Source organism: Castor canadensis, chromosome 10, assembly GCF_047511655.1.
Source record: "Castor canadensis chromosome 10, mCasCan1.hap1v2, whole genome shotgun sequence".
NCBI lineage: Eukaryota > Metazoa > Chordata > Mammalia > Rodentia > Castoridae > Castor > Castor canadensis.
Window position 1 is genome coordinate 18,904,394 of NC_133395.1, and position 12,709 is coordinate 18,917,102.

The following is a 12,709-nucleotide window of genomic DNA, read 5'->3' on the forward strand; positions in this document are numbered from 1 at the left end:
TTTTTGTTTTAATTTATTTTGCTATTATTGTGATGAGAGTACATTGTGGCATTTATAAAAGTTCTTATAATATATCAAATATATCATAGTTGAATTCACCCCCTCCATCATTCTCCTTTATCCCACTCCCCCCATTCCTGGAATAGTTTCAACAGGATCTTTTAATGAACAGTTTTTAATTTTGATGACGTCTGCTCTTGTTAAATCTAATAGGTCTTCATCTATACCTAAGTCCTGAAGATTTTCTTCTAAAACTATTACAGTTTTATATTTTACATTTAAACCTGTGTTCTATTTTGGGTTGATTTTTCATAAGTTGACCCCTTGCATGGGGTTAGATTTATGTCCATTTTATTGTCTATAGATGTCCAATTGTTCATTGCAATTCATTATAAAGGATCTTCTTTCTCCATTGAAGAGTTTTTGCATCTCTGTCAAAAATCAGAACGCAATATATTGTGGCCATATTTTGGAGTTCTCTAATCTGATCTATGTGTCTACCACTCTGCCAATACTATAGTTTTAATTGCTGCAGTTATATAACCAAACTTATTATCAGGTACAGTGATTTCTCTCATTTATTTTTCAGAATTATTTCAACTATTCTAGGCCCTATGACTTTACATAGAAAATTTAGAAAAGGCTTGAGTATGTCTGCACAATGTCTTCTAGGTTTCTGACAGAAATTATATTAAGACCATAGAGTAATTTTGGTAGTCATGATCTTTATAAGGCTCTCATCCAATTAATAAACATGGCATCTCTCTTCATTTACTGAGGTTCTTTGATTCTTTTCATCAGTATTTTCAGCATATAGATCATGTGTATGTTTTGGTACATTTATAATTAACTTCCTTGACCTTGATTTTTAAAAACTATCCCTACAGTTCCTCAACACTTAAAATTTATGAGGTCTGATTTAAAATATACAATCATATACACTTAAAATAATTCTGATGTGCTTAATGTGAGTATTTTGATTGACAAGTATTCTAGTAAAATACATAAACAGTTCTGCTCAGATCTTTAAGATACATGTGTTGTATTGCACTATGTACCTCATTCTCTTGCTTCCTTTCATAACTCAACTCTATGTCTTTAAAATCAATCCATGTCACTGTTGGCATCTAGTCTTTTATTCCTAATCATGCATACTATTCCATAAAGCATTTTTTGTATTTTATTTACCTTTCCCTCAATTTCACATATCTACAATCTCTCAAAACTCAGCTACTACAAAAAAATGTTACATTAACCAGGCCTAATTGGCCTCTAAAAACTTTTCCAATATATATAACCATTAGTTTACAACTATGTATTGTCAAACTGCTTTCCAGAAGAGCTGCACCAATTATTAAATACATTATTAATCCACATTCAAAATATACAGTCTCATTAAAATAAGAAATGTGCCATATATATTGAGTGTAGGTAAAAACATAAATACTACTAAAAACATAAATACTACTATGAATGTTTGTAATAAAAAGACATTAAGCAGTTGGCCTAGATCACCCTAAAGTATTACCCTGGGACTACAGCTACAAAGTAAGCACATTAAACAAAGATTTTAAAAGTCAGAATACATACCCAGAATTTATTATTCCTTTTTGAACCAATGTACACCTTTGCCCCACTCCTCTAAGTATGATTTACAAAGAGAATTTATAATCTTCTTTTAAGAGATTTTAAGTGCCCATCTCTCTCCTGTCTTTCCTGGTGGAGGTACAATGCTTGCAGGTAAGTGATAATAATATTTCACATTTCAGCAGGTAAGAAATGCAACTGTCAGACAGTTATACACTTTTATGAAATAGTAGCAACATTTCTACAAAATAAAAATTGTGTTAATGAACATTAGGCTCCAAAGAAATTCAGTAATACCTTAGATTAAATTTTATGCCATACTTTATCAACCATAAAGCCTTTCGCATTGTTCTGAGGACTATGAATTTATTTATCTATACTGCAGTGAAAAGGACTAATTTTAAGTCAGTAATTCTAGCAAAGAATTCACAAATGCACACTCTAAAGTCCTGGCTTTGTAAAGATACATCAACATAAACGTCAAACATCCCTGAATGTGATCAGAATGAACGAGTAGCATGAAAACTTGGAAATTTCATGGATTTGAAGATATTCTCATATGAAGAAGGATAATAATAATGGTTTCTTAAGCCAACCATTGAATAATTTCCTATGGACTCTGTCACTTTGAATAATTATATTTGTGAGCTCTTAGATTTAAGCTCACATGTTAGCTTCGATTGAAATCAGTCAAAACATTACAATTAAATACCTTTTAATGAAATTTGAAATTTCATTTAATTACCAGCTAGGCAGCAGAAAACTCTGCTTTGAAAGGTACCAATTATTATTATTCATCAGATAATTTTTCTAAATTGCTTGCCTTTGCCAAGTTAGAGCATATTTTGCACTAACCACAAGCACTCAAAATGTCATTCTTTGCAAGTTCATTGGGTACAATGATCCAAGAAAAGATCTAGAAGTTGGCACTACCGAGACCTTTCTCTGCTGGACCACTCCAGTGCGACCACTGACTTTTAACAGTTCCCCATAGTGCACTTACATAAAAGTCATTAGATAATTTCTGCCCCGCGGTGTTTTCCTGTCTATCAAATGTTGGGGGAGAAACATACTCAATAAAATTAAGGAAGAAGAAAAGCTAACATATGCTGAGTGCTTGTAATGTAACAGCACAATGCTAGGAACGTGACAGGATTACCTCAATTCATCCTCACTAATTGCAGCCTGGAAGAAGGTATTATTACTCTCCCATTACACAAGCAAGGAAATTGAACCCAGCAAACAAATCTAAAGATAGAGTCGAAATTTTGACCCTCACACTCTAGAACCCTTTTCTTAAACTCCTAAGCATATTGTCTATCCAATCACAACAAATGTTTTCCCACAACAAAGACGAATTTTATTCTATTATGGAATATCTTCAATTTCTTCCTGCTTAAGGAAAAAATATTGAATATGTTTCCTAAATTAACATTCAAGTCAAGTTTGTACCCAGAGGGAATTAAGTCAAATAAATAGTACAAGAGAACAATATCCTTTAAGGTGCAAAAGTTCAATTATCTTTGTTTATACAAAAGTTTGCCCACAGGCAGAATTACCCTGGAATAAGGAAAGCACAGTATAGCTATCCAACAATTACCCTTTATTTATTTACTATTATAACTCTCTGGATCTTAAGATGTCATTTTTAATCCCATTCCCTTCTGTATAAAAGCTACAGCATCTATCTTCCATTTATTGCTAGTGTATTTTATGCTGAAAGCATGAAGATATGCATGGGTAATTTCCCATCATGAACAGCTACACTGAGGAATGGTTATAAAATTTAAGTCCTCTATTTGAGGAAAGAGAGTTATCTTATTTTCCATTATATCTTATCACTTTGCCAATTGAATATAATGGATGATGATTTAATATTTTCATCTTTTCCTTTTCCTTCAAAAAAGGAGGCTACAAAAAAGGTTACAGAAAAAGTTTAAGTATTAAGAACATTTGTGCATTTTAATAAATTATATTCATAGTTTACAATAAATTGTATCATTAAAAATATTAAATTTAACAATAATGTTACAAAACTGCAAATATTTATAATTAGAGAAGAGATGATATAGTAAAAAGATAGTTAAATGACTGATGAACTATTAACACTTGCTTGGCAAATAGAAATTAGGTCCTTTTCAATTTATATAAAAAGTAGCAAATGTATTCTTCATGTCATCATAATTATCACCAAGACTTCAACATTGAGTCCTAAGCACTAAGGTTCATCATAGAACCTTATTTGCTGAGTTACTAACAAATAACTTTATTTTTAATTTTTTTTGTAACTATCTTTTTGAATAAAAAAATCTTCACACATTCAAACTCATGATTTGCAGCTTGATTACTATACTACAAATTTATTCAATGTTATCTCATTATACGACTTTTTTTTTTTTTGATGGTACCCAAGTTTCAACTCAGGCTTCATGCTTGCTAGACAGGTGTTCTACCACTTGAGCCAGTCCATCAACCATTCTTTGTGTTGGGATTTTTCAAGATAGGATCTTGAGCCAGCCCTGGCTGGCTTCAAACCTTAATCCTCCTGACCTCTGCCTCCTGAGTAGATAGGATTACGGGCGTGAGCCACCAGTGCCCAGCTCATTACATGTATCTTTTAGTGCTCAATTTGTTTGCAAATTTTATTCAAGTTGACTTTGTGTGTAATACATTTCTTTATAACGCTCTTCACTTTTAAATTATACTAAATATTGAGGAAATGTTTCATTGTGTATAATCATGTATTATCAAAATTAATTTTATTTTCCTATCTAGATATATTTTATTTTAGAAACAATTTTATCACTTTACAGAGCAAGGCAGTAGAGAAACATTAAAAGCATAGAAGGATGGAACAGGTCCTGGGGTGGGGTTGGTACCAGTGGGAGGGGGAAGAGGTGGGGAAAGGGTATGGGGGGTGAATACTGTGCAAAAAATGTGTACACATGTATGTAAATGCAAAAATGATACTTTATGAAACTATTCCAGAAACCAGGGGGAGGAGGTACAAAAGAGAGTGGTTAGAGGGGTGAATTCGAGTATGATATATTTGATAAATTATAAGAACCTTTGTAAATGCCACAATGTACCCCCACCCAGCACAATAAAGGAGAAAAAAAAAAAACTCCTGCCTGTTCCAGACCATTATTCTTCAAATCTGTATCAAAGATTAGCTGTTACTGATAACCAAGCAATATACTTGCCACACCAACCAACGTCCTTCTCTCATTGTGAACTTCAGGGAAACAGGTCAGTTTGTCTCACTCTACTCTGCACTAAGAGATTAAGAGATTCCAAAGTCAATGCACATACACATCCTACAGCTGGGCTTCTGTAACTCCACCAGACTCCAGGCACCTACTACACAAACACAGCCTTGGTATATTTTACCACACCCAGGCCCTTCCGGTTTTTAATTCCTTTCCTACCATGCCCAGGGCCTACTGATTATGTATCCAGAATCTTACCCCTTCTTACCACCTCCACTGTCAACACCTGGGTCTGAATCACTAATGGCGTCTCTTCTAGATTATTAAAATAGTATCTTACCTGGGATTCTTAAATCCCACATAGCCACCATGCAGACTGGTCCAATGACTAGGTAATTATTTTTAAATCAAGCCACCCATATGTAAAAACTTCTGTTTCAGATGAAAAGCCTAAGAGGCTGTACGTGATCATTTCTGATAACCACCCATCCCCGTATCACTCAATGTGGTCCAGTCACACTGGCCTCCTTGCTGTTGCTGTTCCCTTAGCACGTGATCCTAGCCAGGCTATCCCCTCTTCATAGAATGTGTTTCTCCCACATAACCACATGACTCAATCTTCCACTTTCTTCAAACTTTACTGTAATGTTACCTTTCTCTGAATATCCAATTTAAAACTGCAACTCTTTAGTACTTCTAATTCCCCTCATCCTGTGCAATATATTTATCCAAAGCACTAAATATATCCTAACTTCTATCTAAATTGTGTTTGTTCATTTTCTGTCTTCCCTGGATGAATTACAAACTAGGATAATACAGATCTTTGCTTCATTTACTGATCCATCCCAAGCACTTAAAATAATACTGGAAAATAGAAGTTGCTTGATGAATATTTATTGGATGAATAAATGGAACTCCTATCACCCATGACTTTTCATTCTGAGTACTCAACCATGTATATAGGTACAACTTTACTTGTGCCTCCTCCTTGGCACTGAAAAGGGCTAAAAATGAAAACAGTCATACCATCAGACATACAAGCTTTGTCATTAATCTCCAGTGGTGACCTTCTAACCTCTTTATGCTTAATTTCTTTCCTTTTTTCTCAAAAAAGCTATTTCAACCATATGCACATTTCCTACTCCATCTCATATCACCCCAATAGCTGTAACAGGATTCAATGTCCTTAAGCACATTGTCATTGAAGATGGTCACCCAAAAAAGTCTGAAGCTCTGACAACAGGACAGCAATATATCATGTAGCATCTGCCACACAATAACCATGTATAACATAAATTAATACCTCATGAGAAACTATTATGAGATAATAGGCAAAAGGTGAAAATAGATATACTATTGAATTATATATTTTCTTGCATCTTTTAATAATGTCTATATTTTATCTTTCCTGTAAGACTAAAGTGATCACTAAATATCTGAGATAAAATTTTACAAGGTCTCAAAATACATAAAACTGTAAACTCTCAAAATACTGACAATATTATTTTACATTAGTTACATTAGGTATATAACGGGTAAGTTATCATTCCTAAAACTAAGTATGTTGACATTAAAACAGCCATTAGAAATGCCCTATGAGAAAAGCTGGTAAGTAACATAGTACATAAAGATATATCTCAAACAGATTTGTTTACACACAGAATTTGTAATCATAATATATTAGTAATAATTTGCAATTAATTATAATCACTGAAATTTTGTTTTTTACGTAAAAATACCTAGGAATATACAAATAAATCCTTAATCCCCATTTTTCTCTTAATAAGAAATACATTACTTTTGATATTACCACAGTATATTATACAGAAATATTTATCCACATATTAGTTGACACCATTGACCAAAAAAATCCCACATCCATACATTAAATGTATATAGGGCTAATCTAGGAAAGAAAAGTTCTGAATTTCACATTTTATAGCATATAAATTTTAAATATCATTATCAATATTAAAGTTTGTTCCATGGGGTAAAAATTTATTTTATTAATTCATAAATATGGAATTATTAAAATAAGCTTCATAGCACATAATATAATTACATTGCAACTTTCCTTTAATGTGTATTTCTGCACAATATTTAGAAAAATGATTTTTCATTCAGCTTATTTCTTCCTTCCTTAAATATTTAGTCATAAGAAATTGAGAAAAAACATTTACATAAAATATATATTTTTAAATTCCTAATTAAATGTACTAATAAACATTACCTTTAGAAATAAGCATTTCCCTTTAAAGCAACAGAGGCTAATAGGAGAAGGGGACTAGGAACTAGAGAAGTTAGTTGGAGAAGAATCAATTTAGAAAGGAATACATGTGTATATGGAAGCAATACTAGGAATCTCCCTGTATACCTACCCTTACCTCAACTAGCAAAAACCCCTGGTCCTCCTTATTGATGTTTATACTCTCTCTTCAACAAAATTAGAGATAAGGGCAAAACAGTATCTGCTTGGAAGCGAGGGGATGGGGGGGAGATGCAGGGGGTGGGGGGAAAGGAAGGGAGTGGAGGGAAGGTGGGGAGTAATGACCAGTCATTGTATGAACATATAAATAAAGGAAACAAAAATAAATAAATAAATAAAATAAATAAACATTTCCACAGGAGGCAGAGATCAAAAGGACTGCAGTTCTAGGTCATCCCAGAGAAAAAATTTTGGGGGAACTCTGAAGGCTAAACACAATAGTATGCGCCCATTATCCCAGTATGGGTTGGAAGATCATGATCCAGGCTAGACTGGGTATATGATCCAAGACCCTATTTCAAAAACATGCAACACAAAAAGGGCTGCTGGTGTGGTTCAAGTGGTAGAGTGCCTGGCTAGCAAGCACAAGGCACTGAGTTAAAAAAAAAAAAAAGTAAGCATTCCTAACATTAACAAGATCTATTTTAGAGGCAGATAATAAATGCTTATTTCTTTTCATGGATTACTATCACAAAGGATAGCTTTTAAAAGCAGGTAATGGATTTGATTTAATAATAAAAAGCACACACTTTGTGTACACATTATAAAAAAAAATCACTGTACTTTTTCTGTTTATTGATTTGGTAAATCCATTGTCACCAAAATACCTAATAGATAAAAGGTGATCAAAAAGTATTCAGTTTATATTCGCCCTTAGAGCTGTGTGATGGTTATTCAATACTTCTGTGCTCATATAATAAGAGCCTGGAACTAGAAGATACAGTATCTTGCCATCTGGGGAGAAGAGATTATCAGGAGGTAGAACTATGGGCCAGAGAGAAAGGGAAGCTGTTGGTTTTGAAGAAAAATGTGAAGGGGTGAAAAAGACTTGCAGACATAGCTATTCATGTTTAATTTGAGATTATTTGTCATCTGTAAATTTTGTCTTCTTTCATTACTATCAACTCATAAAATTCTATACATACATCATAGATGAGTATGCATGCATGTATTTGTGAGCTTGAAATTGAGAAAGATGTCATATTGAATTAACTTGATAGGAAAGAGGCAGGGAACTTCAAATGAAAATAGTGGAGGAGCAGAGGCAGGAGTAACCATGTGATTGCCAGCTTCAGGATATACAGAACTCAGTTTTCTGTAGAATATAGAAATAAATTTCAATTATTTAGATGAAAATTAAGATTCAGAAGATGATATGTGTACCTAGAAAAAATTTAAATATGTTCAAAATAATCATAGCATGATAAATATCTTTTCAGCATAGAATCTTGCATGATGCATGATATATTCATAAGAGAAAATAAAGAACTTCATGTGAAAAACCTTCATGTCCCTAACAATCAGTGGGTCACACATTTTGAAAACAAGATACCATTTTATATCTTATTAGTTCATCAAAAGTCTTAACATCTGACAATACTGCATTGGGATGGATTTGAAACAATGATAAGGCACACAAACTACTAGTGGGAATGTAAACTGCTTCAGCTACTCAACAGAGAATTTTTAGTAAGTTTTTAGTTACTTAGGCAATGTGCATAGCCCACAAACCCAACTGCACTTCTATGTACAAATCCTGAAGAAACACATATGCATGGATACATGATCAAGAAGTTTCACTGCAATGTCAAGATTTGAAAATAAGTTGGAAATTATTGAAATGTCGCCAATAGAAAGGACAAATGTAACATGTCTATATTTTATCATGTATTCAATTCTTAGCACAAAAAAGGAAATTTTGTAAATCAGATTAAATGGATGAGTTGAACAGATTAGCTGGATGGATAGACAGATTATAGATAGATGGATGAATAGATAGATGATATATAGATAGATCATAGATAGATATATAGATAGATAGATGGCAGACAGAGATCTGAAATATAATTAGCTATAATGTCCTAGATTCTTTGTCCTTTAGTAACACATATGCAGCTTTTAAAAATTATTCCTATGATCCCCCGTGCAAAACTAAGATTAAATTTAGATGATATAAAGTTAAAATGATAAATAATCTGATGAACCATTAACTCATCTTCTAGGCAATAAGTGTACAGTTCTCACAGTGAAAATATTTAACTTGTGCTTAATATACAAATCAAGAATTGTTTGGCCTCTCATGAACGAGTTACTGGGCTTAGTCAGACTACCATAGCCATAGGTAATAATGTCATAATTCCTATCTGTCAGAATTACAACAAAAGTTCTTGGAGTTTAAAAAGAAATTTGTCAAAGAAAAGCCAGTATGACATCTGTGGTTAATTTTTTCCACAATCAATAATGTTTCATGCAAAAAAAAAAGCTTTATTTCCCACTGTAAAATAATTTAAGCTGTTATAACTTTTACCTAGAATACAAGAAAATGACCCATTTTTCATAATTAAAGCAGCCTGTTGACACAGATTCAGAAGAAGCAATTGTTAACATTTCAGAGATAAAGGATAGTTATACAAACAACAATTAATTATATTAATAGCTACTCTGTGAGATAGCACACTAAACCATGAACTGCAGGGGAGGTGCAATTACATTCAAAATGCCATTGACAGAAATACTATAATGTTCCCATTGTAATTTATAAATTAATACACTAATAAACATATGTTAGCATGTCAGACATCTGAAGGAGTCAATAAAAGTAAATGGATTCAATACTTGCACACTAGCTAAAATCTAAGTACCTGATCTAAGTACAAAATAAGTCTCTGGTTATTTTGAAGATAGAGTTATGCACTGTGACAATGCCAGTGCTCCTCTTTGCAAACAGCCTACTTACCTACAAACAGACACACCAATATCAGATTATTCCTTTTACCTTAAAAACTGCTGCAAGAGAGACTGGCCTTAGAAAATAGTTACGTCCTAAGTCTTAATCATGGACCTGAAACAAACTGCACTAAGTTTGTTGGGGGGGGGGAAGTAGTGTTGTTCCAGAGGCTGAGTAAACTACATACCCAGGTAGCAGACTCCAGAGCAGAATGTGAATTGTAGGCAGAATAGCATGCATGTCATCATGGCTTCTTCTCTTACCTGTGAACTGCCAATCTCCCAACCTTCGTCCATAGTGTCCAGTACAACCATTGGCCATATTGGAGAATTGCTCCAAAAACATGGTTCAGGGGGCTTACATAGGACCCTTGATAGAAAGGGCCATTATGCATTCCAGTCTGAACATCATTTACAACCATAATATCATTGGGAAAAGGTTAGCATTGTTGAAGTAAGAAATATAAATAAAAAGTATTTATTTCTAACTTTATTTATTTAAATATTTAAAAATCAAACTATAGCAAATCTACTGATATAATTGGAGAAATGAATTGAATCCTATATTAATGTCTCTCAAGTTGATTGTTTCCCGATAAAATGTATTGGCTTATTTCTTCTTATTTAAAATAAAAAGACTTTGAATTTTCTTCAGCTATTTTGATTGCATAGGAATGAGATGGAAAGCATTTTATTGATACTTTATTGATAAAGTAGCCTGGTCAGTTATGATACAGTAAATGTGACCTCTCATATTGCTCTTAACATGTACATTTCAGCTTGTTTTATAAGGAAAGAAAACTACTTAATCTATACCTTGAGTTAGAAAGTATTGAAAGAGAATCCATTCCAGCAAAGTTAACCTTTAGGCAAATTTCTTCTAAATTTGTCTTACCTGTTCATGATTCTTAAATAATACTTGACATTCCACATAGGGAGAAAATGACAATTATACCAAGTCATATTTAAGAATATTTCTAGCCTTTTTATTTTTATAATTAAAATTTAAATAAACAGAAAACTCAACTATTAAATACAGCAAGTACAATTTACCATTGATAACCAAAGACTGTATAAAATTACACAATACCCTGGCAGATAGTTATAATCCCCAGACCTTAATATACATTTCTGCTACTGAAATGGTTATCACTCATCTTTTAGCACTATCACCACAGGTTTTCAGTAGTCTGAATCCCATCTTAAAATTCTACATATTCCAATTTTCACAATCTTTTGAACTTAGTATGCTTGATCTTTATCAGTTTATCTAGAAACTCTATCCCAGTACCTTTGAAGACAGAAGATAATAATCAAATTACTGTGTGATAGCTACTGTTGACACTTTCTGTCATCTACATAGTTAATTCTGCTATCCAAAAGAGCAGGTTAAATTTGTCATGATTTTATTTGACCATCTAGTCTTACATGGAGAGAGTGAGTTTTTTATATTAAAAGATGAGAAATCATAAAGTACCTGCCTGTTCAAAAATCTTCAAATCTTCTCTAAAAGTCAAGGTTATGTTTAACATTTCTTCACTTGGATCCAGCATACCTTTTCAAGCATATGACTGGCAATCACAAATTCTCTGCTGTCTCATACTTTGCTTTCATTGCCAATCTACCTCTAAAATATATTTTTCATATTGTACACATTATCATTTTCATGAGAAAAAATCATCACATAATTTCTGGTGGGTGGCTAAAGTCTTCTAATTTAGCCATTCTAATCACAAATCTGTTTAAAATATACATCAATAAATTTCTCCAACTACTTCACATGAATAAATTCCATAACATAAAAAACTTATGTTATAAAACATCTGACAAAATAGTTAAATTTATAGCATCCCAAAATCAGACATTTGTGTTTGTAGGAAAAAAAATGTAGGAGCTACATTTTAACTCAAATTAATTCTATTGTGATTTATTGTATTTATTTTGTTTAATAAATATAGCTTTAAAAATTAATCAGGCTTATTATTTAATTATGTATGTAAACAAAAGAAATTATTTAACACATTGACATTAATATACTTACTGAAAACAATGCTAACAGAAGTTATATTTTGTATTGAATAAAAGCAATAAATTTGTTTGAAAAGCAGTGTAATCTAGATATTTTCATTCTAGTCATATACAGAATAACTCTATAAAAGAGAAACAAATTAAGTTATTTTATTGTAGTAACAAGGAATTTTGTAGAAAAGATGATTAAAATAGAAAAAAATGTATTTTTCAGTGTGTCTTGTGATTTCACAACTCATTAATTTTATTTCTGAACATATTGGTTAAGTTCCTGTATTAGCTGACTCTTAAACATCCAACTAATATTTCTTCATTTATTATTTATCAGAATTGACTGTACTTTGATATACTGAACCTGTGTTCTCATGAAAACCACATGAGGTTGTAGGGGAGACACTTAAACCAAATATTCCTTCAGATCATATTTTTTAAAATACATCTCCAATTGCCCAGTTAAATGCAATGGATTTTATGTTATAAAGTTTTTCATGAAATCTAATAATTGTGTCTGTTTACTTTGAGGTAAAACTATAGGTCAGAAGAATTATGGGGAAACTGGAAAAATCCTATAAAGGCATGTATTTCCAAAGATTATTTCAATAATATAACAACTTATCCAATCCAATTCAAATACAGCCCAGAATGACTTCAAAAATAAGTTATGAAGATTAGA

The 12,709-nt window shown here is 32.2% G+C and overlaps 1 protein-coding gene across 3 annotated transcripts in view; it reads right to left on the bottom strand.

Moving 5' to 3' along the window:
* Gpc5 (glypican 5) overlaps nt 1-12,709 on the bottom strand; it is a 1,368,088-nt gene that overhangs the window by 1,315,892 nt on the left and 39,487 nt on the right. The gene's annotated exons all lie outside the window — the stretch shown is intronic.